The following is a 12,306-nucleotide window of genomic DNA, read 5'->3' as shown; positions in this document are numbered from 1 at the left end:
TAAATCACACAGACAGGACAGACCAACCTGGCACATCACTAATTACATCAACACTATCTCAGCTACACATCACACACAACAAAAGCATGCACACACACACACACACACACACACACACACACACACACACACACACACACACACACACACACACACACACACACACACACACACACACACACACACATGACAGAAACACACACACGACAGACACACACACACGACAGACACACACACACACACGACAGACACACACACACGACAGACAGACAGAGCAATGCCTCTCTCCTACAACATTGGGAACAATGGTAGGATCAGTTCAATTACAGAATCCCATTTACCCTAGTACAATATTTGAAATAGTGTACAAGACACACACACAGAGCAAAAATGTGCATGGGAGATAAAGATCTGGAGAGAGGAGAGAGACAGAGGAGCAGAGAGAGAGAGAGAGAGAGAGATTGAAAGAGAGGGAGAAAGATTGAGAGCGAGAAAGAGAGAGAGCGAGATTCCTAGTGAGAGGGAAAGACAGTATTTCTGGCCTTCTTCCAGTAGAGCAGGTATAAACCACCCAGGTACACAGAGGATTACAGCACAGAGCCCGTCCTCCCCTCTCACTTGTCCCGAATGACACCCTATTTCCTCCCTATATAGTGCATTACTTTTAACAAGAGCCCTATGGCCATTCAATAGGGTATAGGATGCTATCTGGGACATATACCCAATCCCCCCCTTCCCAGCCCGTCCCAGGGTGCCCTGTTCAGGGGCCAGGCGTCACAATAGCACCAGGTCAGCCACAACTAATGGAACCTTTTGTACCGTGGAAACACTCATTTCCCTCTGTAGTGAGGAGCTATTTCAGACATCACCGTATGTGTGTGTGTGTGTGTGTGTGTGTGTGTGTGTGTGTGTGTGTGTGTGTGTGTGTGTGTGTGTGTGTGTGTGTGTGTGTGTGTGTGTGTGTGTGTGCGTGCGTGCGTGCGTGCGTGCGTGCGTCAGTCAGTGGTGATATGAAACCAGGTCGTTTGTTTTCCTTCTGATTGATTTGAGATTGAAGAACCCAGGGAAGGAAAGGGGAGCGGAGCTGTACGGAGCACTAGTCAGGGAAATGTTGGTAGGGATGTTATAGGATTATGCCGTTGTCATTCAAATGTTTTGTTGCAGGGGAGAATTTCAAAGAATGAGTAATGACTGTTAATGGGCAGCCGAGGGAGGAGAGGAGCGCAGAGGAGAGGAATAATTTGATGTGATTCTATCTGTCTGTTAGAACATGATGCTGCTGTACAGGGTTTTTGACAGTCACACGTTGGTGATCCTCTGTAGTTGACCATTTTAAGCTAGCACGTCAACCTTAATAAAACAAAATTAGTTTGGTTAATTTTAGAAATGTGACTCATGCGAGGCACAGTGACAACCTCTCACTCTCCACCCTCCTCCTCTCTGGTTCAGCCGCCAGGAGGCATAAGCAATGACAGGTAGCAGCCCTCTCTCTCCCTTGGGGTCTGGGCAGGGGAGCGGGGGTGAGAAGGGATGGGGGATGCTGAATGGGAGTGTGTGTGTGTTTGTGTGTGATGTGCTGAAGTGACAAGGAGGGGAGTGTGTGTGTGTGTGTGTGTGTGTGTGTGTGTGTGTGTGTGTGTGTGTGTGTGTGTGTGTGTGTGTGTGTGTGTGTGTGTGTGTGGTGCTGAGGTGACGAGCAGGATTATCAACTCAAAGATGCCTTCCTGCAGATAAGAGGTCTCCAGGGAGGAGTCTGAGATTGTTAGTCTGTTTAACGGTGGGGCTGTCACACACACACACACACACACACACACACACACACACACACACACACACACACACACACACACACACACACACACACACACACACACACACACACACACACACACACACACACACACACACACACACACACACAAACAAACACAGTCCTAACTCGTAACTCTCACACTGGTCTGTACTCAGAAACGAGTAAATCTACACATTTCTGACCCCCTAAAGCAAACATCCAGCTCCTCAGAGCTGCAGTGCAGTGTGGGGGTAAACAGGGGCTCATCCCCCTGGTTCCTCCCTGGTTGTACCATGTTAACAGAGCTCAGTGAAGTCCCCCCACCAGTCTCCACTGAGCTGACCCTTCTAGTGCTTAGGCTGTGTCCCAAATGACACCATATTCTCTATACAGTATATTTACACTACTTATGACCAAGGCCCTGTTGTGTGGAGCTAACCTTCCTATGTAGTTAGGGGCCGATTCAGACTAAGCACGCATTACATACGCACTTCTCAGTAGTTGGTATTCAGACTTATCGGAAGGAGGTACGTAATGAGGTTTACGGGTATGATTCTGTTGCAGGCACTGAATACATTTAATTCAACCCCAGAAAACACCCACTCGGTAGCCTACCAATTTGATCAGGGAGTTTTTGTTAAATTAGTTTTTCTGTTAATTTATCTAAAGCAATCCCTTTAAATACGATGTTCTTTTTAATAAGAATTTGATCGGCACAAGACTTGAATGTAGACTATGAAGAATGGCTTCAGAATATCAAATCAAATCAAATTTTATTTGTCACATACACATGTTTAGTAGATGTTATTGCAGGTGTTGCAAAATGCGTGTATTTCTAGCTCCAACAATGCAGTAATATCCAACAATTTCACAACAATACATACAAATCTAAAGTGAAGGAATGGAATTAAGAATATATAAATATTTGGACGAGCAATGTCTGAGCGGCATAGACTAAGATACAGTAGAATACAATACAATACAATATATACATATGAGATGAGAAAAGCAAAATATGTAAACATTATTCAAGTGACTGGTGTTTTTACCTTTATTTAACTAGGCAAGTCAGTTAAGAACAAACTCTTACTTTCAATGATGGCTTAGGAACAGTGGCAGAACGACAGATTTGTACCTTGTCAGCTCGGGGATTTGAACTTACAACCTTTCGGTTACGAGTCCAACGCTCTAACCACTAGGCTACCCTGCCGCCCTGTGGCCAGAGATTTCAAGTCTATGTATATAGGGCAGCAGCCTCTAAGGTGCTACTGATGGCTATTTAACAGTCTGATGGCCTTGAGATAGAAGCTGTTTTTCAGTCTCTCGGTCCCAGCTTTGATGAACCTGAACTGACCTCACCTTCTGGATGATAGCGGGGTGAACAGGCAGTGGCTTGGGTGGTTGTTGTCCTTGATGATCTTTTTGGCCTTCCTGTGACATCGGGTGCTGTAGGTGTCCTGGAGGGCAGGTAGTTTGCCCCCGGTGATGCACCCTCTGGAGAGCCCTGCATTTGTGGGCGGTGCAGTTGCTGTACCAGGCTGTGATACAGCCTGACAGGATGCTCTCAATTGTGCATCTGTAAATGTTTGTGAGTGTTTTAGGTGCCAAGCCAAATTTCTTCAGCGTCCTGAGGCCTCCTCAGTGCTGTTGCGCCTTCTTCACCGCACTGTCTGTGTGGGTGGACCATGTCAGTTTGTCAGTGATTTGTACCCTGAGGAAGTTGAAGCTTTCCACCTTCTCCACTGCTGTCCCGACGATATGGATGGGGGTGCTCCCTCTGCTGTTTCCTGAAGTCCACGATCAGCTCCTTTGCTTTGTTGACGTTGAGTGAGAGGTTATTTTCCTGGCACCACACTCCCAGGGCCCTCACTTGATTCCTCTAGGCTGTCTCATAATTTTTGGTTATCAGGCATACTACAGTCAGGAAGTCCAAGACCCAGTTGCACAGTGCAGGGTTCAGACCCAGGGCCCCGAGCTTAATGATGAGCTTGGAGGATACTATGGTGTTGAATGCTGAGCTGTAGTCAATGAACAGCATTCTTACATAGGTATTCTTCTTGTCCAGAAGGGATAGGGCAGTGTGCAGTACAAAGGCGATTGAATCGTCTGTGGATCTATTGGGGGTGGTAAGCAAATTGAAGTGGGTCTAGTGTGTCAGGTAAGGTAGAGATGATATGATCCTTGACTAGTCTCTCAAAGCAATTAATGATGACAGAAGTGAGTGCTATGGGGCGATAGTCATTTAGTTCAGTTACCTTTGCTTTCATGGGTACAGGAACAATGGTGGACATCTTGTAGCATGTGGGGACAGCAGACTGGGATAGGGAGAGATTGAATATGTCCTTAAACACTCCAGCCAATGTTATTCATAGACGCTACCCGGAACATATCCCATGATATGTTCAAGATTGTGATCAAAACAATATTGAAGTATGGATTCTTATTGGTCAGACCAGCATTCCACAGCACGGGTACTTCCTGTTTGAGTTTCTGCCTATAGGAAGGGAGGATCAAAATGGAGTCGTGATCAGATTTGCCGAAAGAAGGGCGGAGGAGGGCCTTGTAGGCATCCCTGAAGTTGGAGTAGCAGTGGTCGATTGTTTTGGCAATGCAAGTATTACATACAGTCAATGTGTTGATAGAACTTCGATAGTGTTTTCCTCAAATTTGCTGTTAAAATCCCCAGATACAATAAATGCAGGTTGGTGGTTTCCAGTTTGAATAAAGTCCAGTGAAGTTCTTTCAGGGCCGTCATGGTATTGGCTTGAGGGGGGATATACACGGCTGTGACTATAACCAAAGAGATTTCTCTTGGAAGGAAATACGGTCGGCATTTGATTGTGAGGTATTCTAGGTCGGGTGAACAAACGGACTTGAGTTCCTCTATGTTATCACAATCACACCATGAGTAGTTAATAATGAAACATACACCTCCGCCCTTCTTCCCGGTGAGATATTAGCCATGAAGATAGCCATGAAAACATATGCATATTTGTCTCCATTTAAAAACACTCTGATTTCACACATTGTTTATGTTTAGGGAATCATCATGAATCTTATGAATCGTCATGGAAAAATAGAGCCTTCATGCACAAACAAAAAAAAGGTGATTTGATTCATTCTGAAAGTTGCCACATTCAATTCATCAATGGTGACGTTGGAAGTCGGCCTAGTGTAGCCTAGTGTAGCCTACAATAGGCCTATAATTATAATATAGAGAATAGTGTACATTAGTATGTACTAATAACTATAACCCAATTGCCAACACTGACCATGGAACTGTGTGATGGCACCTGCCAAGTCTTGCGCTGTGCATCAAGTTCAAGGTAACGGTTTGAGCTCCATAATGAGCTCCATAATGATTTAATAAGCCTACATGTTCCCATTAATGTTTACTACAATTTGTATTTGGCCTTCAATAAATAATATCCACTATTACTTGACCCTCAGCCACAACCACAAGGACTGACAGCATTTATAAAGGAAATAAATAAAAGGCTGGCTCGTTCAGTTAGCCAATATATTATTACTCATATATTATTATATAGGTCATTGCTTTAGAAGATTCTGATAGGCTAATTGACATCATTTGAGTCAATTTGAGGTGTACCTGTGGATGTATTTCAAGGCCTACCTTCAAACTCAGCGCCTCTTTGCTTGACATCATGGGAAAACCAAAATAAATCAGCCAAGTCCTCAGAAAACAATTGTAGACCTCCACAAGTCTGGTTCATCCTTGGGAGTAATTTCTAAACGCCTGAAGGTACCACGTTCATCTGTACAAACAAAAGCATGCGAGTATTAACACCATCAACACTATTAACACACAGCTGTCATACCGCTCAGGAAGGAGATGCATTCTGTCTCCTAGAGATGAACGTACTTTGGTGCGAAAAGTGCAAATTGTTGAAAAAATGACTTGTGTCATGCACAATGTAGATGTCCTAACCGACTTGCCAAAACTATAGTTTGTTAACACGACATTTGTGGAGTGGTTGAAAAACAAGTTTTAATGACTCCAACCTAAGTGTATGTTTTCTTCCGACTTCAACTGTATACATACGGTACCAGTCAATAGTTTGGACACACGTTCTAATTCTAGTGTTTTTCTTCATTTGTAATATTTTCTACATTGTAGAATAATATTAAATACATCAAAACTATGAAATAACATATGGAATCATGTAGTAACCCAAAAAGTGTTAAACACATATGTATTTTATATTTGACATTCTTCAAATTAGCCACCATTTGCCTTGATGACAGTTCACTCTTGGCATTCTCTCAACCAGCTTAATGATGTAGTCACATGGAATGGATTTAGATTAACAGGTGTGCCTTGTTAAAAGTTCATTAGTGGAATTTCTTTCCTTCATAATGCCAATCAGTTGTTGTGATAAAGTAGGTGTGGTATACAGTAGATAGCCAGATGTGAAAAAATACCAAGTCCATTTTATGACAAGAACAGCTGAGAAAAAAGACCAAGTCCATTTTATGACAAGAACAGCTCAAATGTGACCGACCGCCTTGATTCGGTCTTATGTAGCAAAATTTGAAATTGTGTTTTTACATTGAGTAAAATCAGAGACTCAGAGCTACAAAATGATATATATCACACACTGCATTTGAGGAAGAATGGGAAAGTAACTGTGCTTTGAAAGTTGATAAACTTGTAACCTCACTTTTGAGAAAATGGCCTTTGAATGTGTTGTTGTCAACTGGAGAGATCTCCTTTGTCTACACCCATTCAACATTGCCACCCATCTCTTTAAGGGTTTACATGTGAGGTCATGTGCTGAACAGTGAGTAGTTTAGTAAAGATTGAGACCATAAGTGGTAAAAGTAGTAACGTACAATAAGGAAATATACCAGGTGAACAGAAAGTGTCCAGATAAAAATATTTTCTAAATATTAGATGACACTTACCCAGAAACACTTGTCTAAATTGATGGGTCATGTGAAAGAAAGGCTATAACCCCCGGCCACATCTTACTAAGTGGATGGGTCTCTACAGAAGGTGTAACGTTACAGCGAAATGGTTACTTGCATAGTATCAATATCAGAAACAGATATACAGTATGTAGAAGAACAACAACAATATAAGTGATAGATGAGGTAGTTAGTTAAATGCATACAATCAGGGGTAAAGTGGCTGATAAAAAAATAGTAGCAGCAACGTATGGCGTGTGTGTTAGGAGAGAGTCATTTGAATAGAGGCACTGCAGCTAGTACTCGCCCCCAGTGATGAACTGGTCCGTCCGAACCACGTATGAACAATAATGTATATTCGGAGAGGCTGTTTCTGTCCTGCCCTTGACTTTGGTGCAGTGCATGTGATGTCTGTTAAGCGGAGCGACACAGGGAAACCCAAGAGCAGACTCAGATGAGGAAACGGGGATGAATGAACCAACATATTTATTGTTACACAGGGAGATATGGAGTGCAGATCCAGGAAAGCTCGGATGAGTTGCAGGAAAACCAGATGTGGAGACTGAGGTTGGAGTTAGCTGAGTAGAACAGGGTAAACAGGTCCTGAGGGGAATCCAAGTGGTGGTGAGTAAACTCCAGTGCAAGGTAGTTGGGTGGTGAGATGTGGAACAGGAGACAGGAGCCAGAGACAGAGTGGTAACTGCAATGAGAGAATGAACAGTGTCAGTCAGGGAAACAGGCACAGCAGAGTAACAGGATCTTGAATAATCATAAATGGCTAGAATCATGAACTGACCGAGCAGAGATTACTATCTGGTAGAGTGGAAGTGGCAGGACTAAGTATTTGTAGAGGTCTTGATTATGGAATGAGTTGCAGCTGGTAGGGATCTGCTCTGACTCCAGCACACCTGTCTCCAACCACACAATCACACAGAGAGGGAGAGGGAGAGAGAGTGTGTGCAGGGGAAGTAACTGCAGGTTAAGAAGACACCGGATGAACACCAGAGGGCGTAGCAGGTGCAGATGTGACAGTGTCCATAGCCTCTTCGTCACAAAACTCCCTGATCTTCTAAAAAATATCTGTCTGTATAGCTGTGTCCAGTCCAGGTGGTGCTTGTACAGGCCGACAATCTATGGGAGGAAGGATGTCAGCATTGTGCAACAGCTGAAACCATGTCCCGACTGAGTCCGACAACAACACCAGGTTCCAGAGCATCAAAGTTGTAAAACAGGAAATTACAAAAAAAATGACGTGGGATCAATAAATGTAGTGCCAATCATGTTGGAGGTAAATGAAATAATCAAAACGTGTTGCTTATGCTTTACATATCAAGTGTTGTCATTGATTCCTTGTAGAGACTCCACACCTCTGCTTTTGTCGCGTGAGATGGCAGCAGCTTTCTACCAAGTGTTTGTGTCCTGGGTGGTGTCCTGGTAATACTATTGCATTATCTTCTGCGTAGTTGTTGATGAAGTTCACAACTCGCTGCAAGTCCTCATTCAGGTGTAACCTGTGCTTGCTTGGGCCAGCTCTCTTTTTGATGGGAGGCATTAGACCATTCTCCTTGTATGACTGGTGGAGGAGAGTCAGGCGTGTTCTACTGATGCTGAAAGACAAATTCCAGATACAAATATTTTGGCATTATTATACAATAGATAGCCGTAATCACCATCAGACACACCTGGCTAACTTGATGGGTCATGTAATCTTCATTAGGCTATAACTAGCAATGAGAAATGGCATTCTGAGATAACATTAGTACACACAGCTCATAAACGTAATGTTAGCTAGAGAGCCAGCTATCTATCGTCAGCTAGCTAGCTAATAGTACATTTTAACTTGGGATCTTTTGTTTAGTCATGTAGCTAGCTAGCAATGAACCATAATCACAATCTATAGAGTACTAGCAGTGCAAACCGATTGTCATAGATAGCTAAATATAACCAAATAGGTTCAATGTTAGATAGTTAGCTAGCTAACATTAGGCTATAACTAGCAATGCGAAATGGCATTCTGAGATAACATTACTATACACAGATCATAAATGTAATGTTAGCTAGCGAGTCAGCCATCTAACTTCAGCTAGCTAGCTAACAGTAAGCTTTAACTTTCAAAGAAAACAACTTTCTGACAAAATTAGAAATGTATGTCTAAAACTGTAGCTAGAGTCTTACCCGTATACATGGATGAATGCTTCACGACAGACTGCAACCCCTTTCATTAGATAATACGTCCTGTGTCATTTCCATTTTGTTTGTACAGCTTGCTTGGCCCGTTGTGTCAAGTCACGCTGGTTCACACTGACCGTGTGCAATGGCAGAAGAATAATCTTAAACTTTAGCCCCTACCCAAACTTTGACCATTTTACACGACCTATCAGAGCTGGTTAGGCTGTTTTCATGTTATCCAGAGCTTTGGTGACTGCAACTGTGCTCCTTACAACAATTTAATTACACTTTTTTGCCAACATTTACTGACACCGGCCATATTCAACGGGTGTTGAGCGTTTGTAAATTCATCAGTTATTCTGCGCTCTGGCACACTCAGACGAGAGTGCTCTGAAACAGTTGTTGCAGTAACATTCTATTGAAATGGATACTTGCATAGTGGAGTATTTTGTTAAGTTTTACCACATGATACATTTTTTTTTTAAAAGCAGTGTTAGACAGGATTACATAAACATACTGACCAGCTCAAATAGACAGAAGCGTGCTATATGGCAGACCAATCCAAACTCATCTCTCGGCATGTCCAGCCCACTCATTATCTCCGCCAAAAACGTTCAAATGTTCAAACGGCTCTCCTGTGAAGTAGTGACCTGTGACATATGCCTAGTTTCCTGAAACGGGTCACAAATAATCAAAGAGAAATGACAGTCCATCATTACTTTAAGACATGAAGGTCAGTCAATCCGGAAAATTTTAATAACTTTGAAAGTTTCTTCAAGTGCAGTCGCACAACCAATCAAGCGCTATGATGAAACTGGCTCTCATGAGGACCGCCACAGGAAAGGAAGACCCAGAGTTACCTCTGCTGCAGAAAATAAGTTAATTTGAGATACCAGGCTCAGGAATTGCTGCCCAAATAAATGCTTCACAAAATTCAAGTAACTGACACATCTCAATATCAACTGTTCAGAGGAGACTGTGTGAATCAGGCCTTCATGGTCTAATTGCTGCAAAGAAACCACTACTAAAGGACACCAATAATAAGAAGAGACTTGCTTGGGCCAAGAAACACAAGCAATGGACATTAGACCACTGGCAATCTGTCCCTTGGTCTGATTAGTCCAAATTTTAGATTTTTGGTTCCAACCACTGTGTCTTGGTGAGACACGGAGTAAGTGAACGGGTGATCTCCACATGTGTAGTTCCCACAGTGAAGCATGGAGGAGGAGGTTTGATGGTGTGGGGGTGCTTTATTTAGAATTCAGGACACAGATGACCTCCACAATCACCTGACCTCAACCCAATTGAGATGGTTTGGGATGAGTTGGACCGCAGAGTGAATGAAAAACAGCTAATAAGTGATTAGCATATGTGGGAACTCTTTCAAGACTGTTGTAAAATATTTACAGGTGAAGCTGGTTGAGAGAATGCCAAGAGTATGCAAAGCTGTCAACAAGGCAAAGTGTGGCTACTTTGAAGAATCTCAAATTGTCACAATCGTGTGTAAAGGTGGCAGGGAAGTCAGGCGCAGGAGAATTGAACTTGGTAAAATGGAGTAATTTAATAAAACAAAACATAACTCCAAAACCATAAGTACAAATGAAACAAATTGGGTACGAGGACCTGTCGCGCACCAAATACAAAACAACACGAACTTAACATAAAACAATCTCTGACAAAGACATGATGGGAAACAGAGGGTTAAATACACAACAGGTAATGAATGGGATTGAAACCAGGTGTGTAGGAAGACAAGACAAAACCAATGGAAAATGATAAATGGATCAATGATGGCTAGAAGACCGGTGACGTCGACCGCCGGGCACAACCCGAACTAGGAGAGGCATCGACTTCGGCAGAAGTCGTGACACAAATATAACATTTATTTTGATTTGTTTAACACTTTTGGTTACTACACGATTCCATACCTGTTATTTTATAGTTTTGATGTCTTCACTATTATTCTACAATGTAGAAAATAGTCAAATAAAGAAAAACCCTTGAATAAGTAGGTGTTTACAAACTTTGGACTGTTACTGTGTATATATATTTCTATTATTTTATATATATATATATATATAAATGATTACTTATGGTCACTACAGATAGTGGCTAATAATATTTAACATAGGCTATAGCCTACAAATGGAAGGAAACAGGAAAAGTTGGAGCATATGATTAAAACATTACAGAGCGCAACTGACCAGTCAGCAGATCAGATTCTGAATTTGTTTAACATTTATACTTTTGAACTATAACCATTTTAAATGAGCTCTCAATACATTTCATTGACAAAAAAAGGCCCATCGACTTAAATGGTATTGAGATGTTTAAACTGAAGTCAGTTACAGTGGTCCTTCCTTTAAAAGTTGTGGTGTACTGCAGCACAGCTTGCGGGGTGCCGCAGAATTCTATGGCATGTTATTTAAGTGTCACCCATAGTTGAAAGACTAACGCAATTTACCGCAATCTGCCACAAACGGTCATGGCATAAGTTCAAAACTTTCAAAGGAAGAACCACTGTACTTAGAATGAATGCATTCAGAATTGTAATACTATTTATACTTTTTTTTAACAATAACCATTTTAAATGTTCATAAAAGCTCCATAGGCTTGAATGGGAAGTATTTGGATTTACTACTGTTCTTAAGCTATCAATGTCAAACTATCGTTGAGATGCTCAGACTGACCCAACTTAGATTGTTTGCATTCAGAGTTTTGATACTATATATACATTTGAACTATAACCATTAAAAATGTGCATAACTTAACATAACTTAACATGGGTTTGATACAGAGGTAGCTATACAAAATTCTACTCCTTGGCCAATTAAGCTACAATACCAACTTTAAAAAATTCAGGCTATCCTAAATTCAAATTCTTTAAAATCTTTATCAACTACAACTATATACATTTGCATACATTTGCCTACATTTGCAAAATAACTCACCAACAGTAACTCTCGAACCGTTCAAGTTTAAAGACACCAAACCAACTTTCACATGTTTAGGCTATCCTGTCTTATCCTGTTCATTCATTCAATCTTTCCATCTACCTACTTTTTCAATTATAACAAGTCACTACCATTACTATAACTTATTTCACAACCATAAATACTTCATAATAAGTTAGCAAGCACAACACGTTTTCTTCAGAAAATGTACTTTTCTAGTTTCTAGCTCTTACCAATAGCTCTTATCATATCAATTTATAAATTACAGTGCATGGGGAATGCTGTTATTTCTATCGCAAAAATATATATATGCTTTTTCCACTTGGAACCGGCAGGTTTGCTCGACCTTATTCGTGGTTTCCTCACACATAAAGGTGGTGGAATTATTAGGGAATTAAGTCAAGTTTAGAATATGACACAACTCCGCCACACCTCAATTTCTTTGATCTCCACCCCAAACAC

Source organism: Oncorhynchus clarkii, chromosome 7, assembly GCF_045791955.1.
Source record: "Oncorhynchus clarkii lewisi isolate Uvic-CL-2024 chromosome 7, UVic_Ocla_1.0, whole genome shotgun sequence".
Taxonomy (NCBI): Eukaryota; Metazoa; Chordata; class Actinopteri; order Salmoniformes; family Salmonidae; genus Oncorhynchus; species Oncorhynchus clarkii.
The sequence above is the reverse complement of the archived record's forward strand: the minus strand, read 5'-3'. Positions refer to the sequence as shown.